Here is a 9,065-nt window from a genome sequence, read left to right on the forward strand (position 1 = left end):
CAAACAAAAAACAAAAACAAGAGAAAAGGTGAGAATTTATCTCTTTCTCTGCCCATTCTTTTGCCTTCCTACTTCCTGGGATTCTGTACCTCCCTCCAGGGGTAGCCTCATGTAGGGCTGAGGGCTGTCAGTGCCTTGCCATGTGTGGGAGTTACCTGATCTGTTGTCAATTTGAGAGGATTGAGAGAAGGGGTGGATTCTAGCCCGTCAACCAGGTCGCATTGGAGGCACTAAGGAGATAAATAACTTGTTGGAGGTGGGACACATGCTCAGACCCTGTGAGACATTCTTGTTGACAAACCACGTGGAGACAGGCTGATGGCAGACAGAGCCTCGAAGCTGGAGAAGCCGCATGGAGACCCCTGCCAGCACTAAGATGCTAACACCACCACTGGCCTGTGATCATCCTGCATTCGACATCATTGCATGTGTTTTATGGGTCTGAAGAGGAATTTATAGATTGACATCGTACACATGGACTAATACCGGATTTATAGACTTGATCTGGACTGGACTGGGGTCTTTTCTCAGTATTCAAATGCTCTTGTATATAAAGCTCTTTCCTATACACATATGAGTCCCTGGATTTGTTTCTCTGGTCTACTCAGACTAACACACCATGTTTCCACTGACCCTGGAGTCCACTCAATTCTGCACCCACTGGCCTGTGATCTTCCTGCATGCTGCTTTACTCTTCTGTGCCATCGGCTTGCAGCTAGGTGAGTCTGAACAAGGCTCCAGCTAGCACTGGACCCACAGATGTGAGTCCATGGATTTGACTGGGTTGACTTCTTGATATAAAATTTCTCCTTGTCATAAAGCTCTTTCTTATACATATATGAGTATCACTGGTTTTGTTTCTCTAGACAATCCAGCCTAACACAGAGACTGGTATACTACACCAGAGTAGATCCCGTTTGTTTTACTGCAGACAATAGAAAGAATATGACTCTGAGTAGCTCAAGAAGAAAAATTTAAAAAAATTTAATCATTTTATTGGGGGTCATACAATTCATCACAATACATAGAACGATTGTGTAAAGCACACCTACACATTTGTTGCCCTCATCATTCCCAAAATTCGCTTTCCTCTTGGGTTCCCGGGATCAGCTCATTTTCCTTTTCCCCCCTCCCCCTTCCTTACCTCTCCCTCTCCCCCATGAACCCTTAATAATTTATACATTATTATTATATCTTATCTTACACTACCCAGCGTCTCCCTTCACCCACCCTTCTGCTGCCCATCCCCCAGAGAGGAGGTTATATGTAGATCCCTGTGATCAATTTCCCCTTTCTACACCCCCTTCCCTCCTGGTATCGCCACTGTCACCCCTGGTCCTGAGGGTTCATCTGTCCTAGATTCCCTGCGTTTCCATTTCCCATCTGTACCGCCGTGCATCCTCTGGTCTAACCAGGTTTGCAAGACAGAATTGGGGTCCTGGTAGTTGGGGAGAGGAAGCGTTTAAGAACTAGAGGAATGTTGTGGGTTTCATTATTGCTATAATGAACCCTAAGTGACTCATGTCCTCAAGAAGAAATTTGAGATTTCGAAGGCAGCTCCATCCAAGCCAACACCACCACCATACAAGCTAAGCAATCAGGTTTCTGAGGGGCAGGGGTGAGGGCTGGGTCTGTATCCTCAGTAATTAGCTCACAGAACTTCGTTTTAGGGTGATGCCAATCTGGTGACTCAGCTGATATCCCATCAGTTCTCATGTCTTTCTGTGCAAACGGCATGTGGTAGCTACATAATCTTGGGTCCACTTGACAAATAGAGGGAAGGGGTGGAGTCTAGCCTGTCACACAGGACACAGACTGATGATGCCTCCCGTGGGTGTGGCCTTCTCATGAGGATGCTGGGAACTTCTTCTTTCTCCCTGGAGGTGGGCTACACTCTCTCTGCTTCACCTTTCTGTTGAGACACTCAGGAGCTGGAAGAGTCATGGGGAGATGCTTCCACTGACACTGGATCCATAAGACTTTCTGCCCACTGACCTGTGATCTTCCTGCATTCGGCATCATTGCATGTGCTGAGTGAGTCTGAGAGGAATTTATGGACTAGTATCAGGCTTATGAGCTAATATAGGACTTATATTAGCTAATATAGGACTTAGATATAGGACTTGGATGGGATGGTTTTTCAACACGCAATTGCTCTTTGATATAAAGATATCTCTTACACACATATGAGTGTCTCTGGATTTGTTTCTCCAGTCTACCCAGGTGATCACATTGCAGTTTCTCAGGAGAGGGTAGACTTGTTAGCTTTTATTTCTTATCAGTCTACCAGGATCAACAAGGTAGTGGAATTGGACAAACCTGGTTGTGCTGCCAATGCTGTGAGTCAAGACATGCTTTAGTATCAGACCTGTCACAATTGGTCCACCTCGTCAGTGTTATTCATGTCTCTGGAAGATTTCCTCCTTTATACCAATAATTCTTCAAATTTCCATATTTGAACACAGAATTGTTACCAAGTTTATGTCCACAAATCTACTTCTTTCTATCTCCATTTGTTCTTGCTCCAATTGCATAATATTGTGTTACAGCTACTGCTGCCGCCTTTGATAAAAGGTTCACTGCCTCTACATTTCTCAGATAGGACAGGTTTACTTGGCTTTTTACAAAGAAGAAATGGCCTTTGAGCTGAACAAGGGGTGATCTTTAAAATTCTATCCCAATACTCATAAATAATTTACTCTTGAATTAATTCCTATCTCCACTATCCAATATTTGCTCCTCAATTCCTACAGATCTGTTCATAAGGGCTTGTTGGCCTTCTTGATTTTGCTCTTTAACTATTTTATGTCAGTTTCTGCCCAAGTGCACTAATGGGTAAACTTTGGACTGCTAACCGCACACAAGGCTGGCAGTTCAAATTCACTAGCCACTCCTTGGGAGAACGATAGGTTGACTATTCCTGTAAATGCTCAAAAAGCCTCAGAAACCTTGTATAGGGTTGGCATTGACTTGATGGCAGTGGGTTTGGTTGGGGTTGGTTAACACATGAAACAAATCTGGACAGGGGTTTATTTCAATCCATCTGTAATGCTGTGGAGAGGCTTGCTGGAGATGGCAAATCTGCTTTAGTTTTCATTCAGTTCTTTCATGTCCATTTATGTGGAAAAGAACGACTGAGATGAATGGTGTTCTTCTTGGCACATTTACTTGACCAGTTGGAAAATTATTTCTCATTTCAGAAAAACTTTCTAGCCTAAATTCAGCCTGTTCCTTGAAGTGAAAACACCAAAAGATAAAACTACAAATATTATAAAAATGAGTCTACTTAAAAACAAAATCATACTTCCTTTCAACTGTATAGTATTTTAATTTCAAAGCATTTGCATATTTTCATAATTTAAGGTATAGTGCTGAGAAGATACAATATCTATTTCTATTACTGACTCATTACATGACCTTTAGGAGGTCATTTGAGTTTGTGAGGACTTTCATTAATAAAATGAATGTACTCACTTTTTTCATGAATCGTAACATGATTATTTTGATAGGAAGTATCCTATTTGACATTAATGGAATGGTTGAAAAGGTATTGATTGCTCCTACTGTCAAGTACCTTCCGTGATTTGAAATTATTTGAAGATTTATTTTATTTTATAGTTTTCTTTTATGCTACAGAGATATTTTTGATGACTATTCTTTATAGTCAAACCATCATGTACTCAATAATTGCACAAAAAGCTATTTGCCATTTGATTCTTCAAGTTTCCACCAATGTGTGATAACCATTGCCCACGTAGTCTAGAGAGTGTAGAACAATTTTGAACTAGCAATTTATTTTAGGCTCTAAATCATTTCTTAGTATTAGGAAACTTTTTACTTCTTCTATAGCCCAATGAAAACTGATTTTATTGATTGATAGACTACTTTACATACATTATCTAATGGCTAAACAGAGTGTCTCAATTGTCAAAAGACAAGATTATTCCATGGTTATTAAGCATGTGCCGATCATTACATGAAAATATTAGTTTGTGATTTTGCCATCATTGTGCAGTAGAGACTCTACTTGTTATTGGAAATGGAATAAAGATTTTCACTGTTATTACATCATTCTTTTATTTAGTTATTAGATACTTGGTGTTAAGTGCTGCCAGATCGGTTCTGACTCACAGTAACCTTGTGTACAGAAGAATAAAATGCTACTGAGTCTTGCACCACACTCACAATTAGGATGATGTTTGAGCCCACTGTTGCAGCCACCACAGTGTCAATTGCTCTCATCGAGGATCCTTGGTTTTGGCTGTCCGTCTACGTTACTATTAGCGAATTCAGGGGCTGTATAACAATGTGTTAAGGTGAAAGGACTATTCTGTTATATTTCAAAACAGTTTTCCTTATTCTTTTTGCCTGTCTATATTTAACTGCCTGGCAACAAAGTTCTATGACATTTAAAATTGTAGTCATGCAGAAATTGCTTGATTGTTCTTGTAGGGCCGAATAGGAAAATGTAGGTAAACAGGTTTGCCTTGTGTAAACACTGCAGGAATACTGAAAATACTGCTCTGGATTCATGAATGCTTAATCTCGTTGTAAACGGAAGGTACTTTAGGTAGTGGTAAAGTACATGGACTCAGGACCCCGTCTGCCTGTGCTGATGTTCATGCCCTGCAACTTCTTTGCTACAGAATTTTGAGCAAATTTCTCAATTTCACTGTTTCTCAGCTTTTTTTATGCATGGAAAAGAAACAACAGTTTATTCTTAAATGATTTCCCTGAATCTTTTGCTCTCTAATACATTCTCCAGCTTCATTGGCTTCTATGTCTCATGTTAAAGTTCAACGTACCATGCTTATACAAGTGGCTAAAGCTAAGAAGATTTAGATTAAAATCACTGTATCAGTTAGGGCTCTTTGTGATAACTTTAAGAATCAGCATGAATCCTATATGCAAAATGTGGAGATTGATCCAGTATCCAATTCCCGCTTCTCAATCATTTAAAAAAAATTTTTAATCCTTTTATTGGGGGCTCTGACATCTCTATTCTCAATCATTTTTGATGCCAGCTGACGACACGCCTTCTCTTGGACCCTAGTCACGGGAGCTAGAAGTGAAAGTGCAGGTAAAATGAACTTAGTCCTTTCGATTGCCAGGAGGCAGATGTCAGCTGTAAGTTTGCCCCCCAAACATTCACAGCTTACCTGCTGGCTTCTCTTCCTCCTTTGGGTCTGGCAGTTCACTGGAAAGACTCATAGAACTCATGGAGAGAACTACAGTTTGGATTTAGATTTATTATAGCAAAAGCATTCAAATCAGGATTTTGTTAAGGAAGAGATACACAGGAGTCGTCTGGGAGGGCCTCCAACGTAAAACTTTAGTCTCAAAGAGGACCCGTCACTCTCTCTCTCTCTGTTGACCAGGAGGTCCCTGTAACTACGTAGGAAATGAACTTTTAAAAAAATATATAAAAATCATATTATTGGCTAGAATGAACTTTTATTGGCTGGACTAACTCTTGCCTCCTGAGGCTAGTTAACACTGGTTTACCAGGAGAGTCTTTAATGGTCTGGCCAGTCTCCACTTGGTAAGCTATGTCCTGGAAGTCCCCGACCAAGGCATTTCGGTTACTCTAAGGCATATTTCTCAGGACCCCAGGACAAATGCCACCTTAGTTTTTATAAAGCTTAATTCTTTCTCAACAAGTCCAACAGGGAAAGTAAAATGATTATGAATGTATAATATAGGTTATTCCAGTATAAATTTAAATTTGCTTTCCTTATGAATGAGCGTTGAATTTGAGCCAATGTTTTCTACATTATTGATTTCTATGAAGTAAATGGATTATGGTGATAGGATAAGACTTCAGAAATGTTCCAGACACCTGTATGCATAAAGTATGGTCAAGTTGATATTTCAATTTCAAATCAATGGAGGAAATGTAAAGAATTCCATAAATAGTTTTTGAGGAAATTGGTTACCCATTAGCACTGAAGTAATGTTAGATTTCGACTATATTCTAGTAAGAAAGATAAATCCTGTACATGGCAAAGACCTTATGTCAAGATGTAAACAATAAAAAGTAATGTTGTTAGGTGCTGTTGAGTAGGTTCCAACGCATATTGCCTTCCTGTAAAACGGAATGAACGCTGCCTGCGCCTGCACTATCCTCACCATTGTTAAACTTGAGCCCACTGGGGCAATCACAGTGTCGATTCATCTCATCTAAGATCTTCCTCTTTTTCAGTGGCCCACTGCTTTAGCAAGCTTGAGGTCCTTTTTTAAGGAAAGGTCTTTCCTGACAGTAGAAATAAATGTCTGTTGGCTTTTGATAGCACAAGACTGCTTGTTGTTGGTGGTGCCGTCGAGATGGATCTGACTCCGAGTGACCCTCTGTGCAACTGAACGAAATGCTGCCTGCTCTTCTGTGCTGCTGTGCTGCTGGAAGCTGTGTCCTTGGTATTTCTAAATGACAGCACGGTCACCCAAACTGAGCAGGTTAGAGCAGAGCTTCCAGACTAAGAGCAGTCTACACAGGAGGAATTGGCTGTCTACTTCAGAGTGATTAGGTACGGAAAGCTTTATGGACAACATGGAAACAAGACTTCATATAAAGGGAAAAAGTTGAATGGAATGTCCTATCTGTAAGAGCCCCCAACAAATGACTAAAATTTTTTTTAGAATTTTCTTTATTAAAAAAAGGACATAATAAAAATGGCATGGGAAAAGCATTTGAAATATATGTAACTAAATTTGAATTTAGATTTAGAGTATATATACATTTCCAGCAATCAAGAAGAAAGGGTAGCATGCAAGCCACTAGAAAAGTGAGTAAATATTATGTTAATTATATTAGGTTATATGAGATGACATGATAATTTTAGGGTCCCATAGAAGGGCTCCGAGCTCCATGATGGTAGTATAAAATGGATCTAGTTGTCTCTGTTTGTCTTGATTTTGTAGTTGTGAAGTTGTGATTGGGTGAAGCTCACAGAACAAATTGGTTTTACAATCAATCATTCATACACATTTTGTTTTGTGCCACTGGTTACATACCTTCCAATGTACCACCATTCTTCCCCATTCCATTCCCTCCTGTGTTTATCTTTTCCCTGAATATAGAAAAGGCAAGAGAAGAGGAATGAAAAAAAAAGGCGGGGAAGAACGTGTGAGGGGGAAGTCCGAGAGAGTGATGAATTAAGAAGCAAGATAAAGAAATAAGTAAAAAGCAGCACAATACTGGCAGGGGTCAGGGTGTTGACTGACCAGTCAACTGGTGGTGGTGGGGTGGGGTGGGGGGGTATGCCTCTTGTCACCAGCACAATGTAAGAGGGAACAGCACACCTTTCTGGTTGCCTCTCAGCAGTGTGGATGCTGGTGCAGCTCTGGGGAAGTAGAGCTGCTTATCTGGTTCCTGCTCTGATTGAAATTCTACTTGCAATAATTCAAAATATCTGTAATCTACTGGTTGGCAGTTTCCCCCTCCTTGTTCAGTGTTTACATTCAGTCTCTTTTTCTCATTACCATGTGATCAAATTTTTTATCTTTTCCTTTGAAACTATGGTTTCCAGATTCAACATTCATATTAGTTTCACTTGCTTTTTCAGTAGAGTCTGGACATTGGATCTGCCTAATCTACTATCACAGCTCCTCCCTAAAATCAAGTGGGATTTAGTTTTATATTACTATAATATTTCTATAAGGATAATGTATTCATGGATTATTTTCTCTATACATGTTCTAGGTATTAATTCCTTGTCTTTATATATGAGCAAATAATGTATTCACCAATTGAGGAACAATTTCCATTTTTCACTATCTGGAATTCTTATAATAAATATCATTTATATATCTCCTTCAATTCATTAGTAAGTTTTAAAGATCTTATTATAATTATAGAGTGTAAGAATGGAATTGCTGGCTCATAGTATAGAGTCATGTTTAAGTTTATATGGTATGGCCAAATTGCTTTCCAAGGTGATGTGACCATTTATATTCTAACAATCAGTGCATATTTCTAAGTTTCTTACAGCTTTGCCAATAACTGATATACTCATTTAAAACAAGAAACACGACAGTTCAATGCAAATATGGAAAAAGTTTTACATCATGATTCACAGAAATATGAACACAATGGGCAGTAGGCAGATGAAATTATGCCTGTCTTCATTCATAATCATGCAAATGAAAAATAAAATAACTGTGAGGTACCTTTCTCAACCATCTGTTTGGGAAGAAACAGGAAAAATCCTTCAGGTTATGGAAGTGCATGCCGGTATCTCTTCTGTTCTGAAAAATGAGATGAGAGACTCACAGTTTTGTGAAATTGAAAAAAAGAGCTTTTTTGTGTGTGTAAGTTAGGGGAGAAAGGACTCATGGCATTTGTAAAGAGAAGTGAATAAAGCTCAAGCTATGGTTGTTGGAAGCCGAATGCAGTCAGGCTCTGCCAGCAGACCAGTCAGCAGATACCCTACAGTCTGTTCTTAAAGGACATTGGGTGGAAGCATACAACACGAAGACCACTCATATTGGTGAGAAATACAGTTGGGTAGAAGAGAGGATGGCATCAACTAGATCTTAGATCTTAATGATCAGCGTAGAAGGGGTTATAAAGTTAGGCTAAAATTTGTTTTTCTTTTCTTTTTTTTAAATCATTTTATTAGGGGCTCATACGACTCATCACAATCCATACACACATCAATTGTGTAAAGCGCATTGTACATTCATTGCCCTCATCATTCTCTAAACATTTCCTCTCCACTTAAGCCCCCATCATCAGGTCCTCATTTTTCCCCTCCCTCCCTGCTCCCCGCTCCCTCAGGAGCCCTTGATAATTTATAAATTATTATTTTGTCATATCCTGTCCTGTCCGACCTCTCCCTTCACCCATTTTTCTGTTGTCTGTCCCCCAGGGAGGAGGTCACATATAGGTCCTTGTAATTGGTTCCCTCTTTCCAACCCACTCTTCCGCTCCTCTCCCAGAATCGCCACTCACACCACTGGTCCTGAAGGGATCATCTGCCCTGGATTCCCTGTATTTCCAGTTCCTATCTGTACCAGTGTACATCCTCTGGTCCAGCCAGACTTGCAAGGTAGAATTCGGATCATAA

This window comes from Echinops telfairi, unplaced genomic scaffold, assembly GCF_000313985.2.
Source record: "Echinops telfairi isolate 266 unplaced genomic scaffold, ASM31398v2 ScPeMD7_7469;HRSCAF=8507_1, whole genome shotgun sequence".
In the NCBI taxonomy this organism is placed as follows: domain Eukaryota; kingdom Metazoa; phylum Chordata; class Mammalia; order Afrosoricida; family Tenrecidae; genus Echinops; species Echinops telfairi.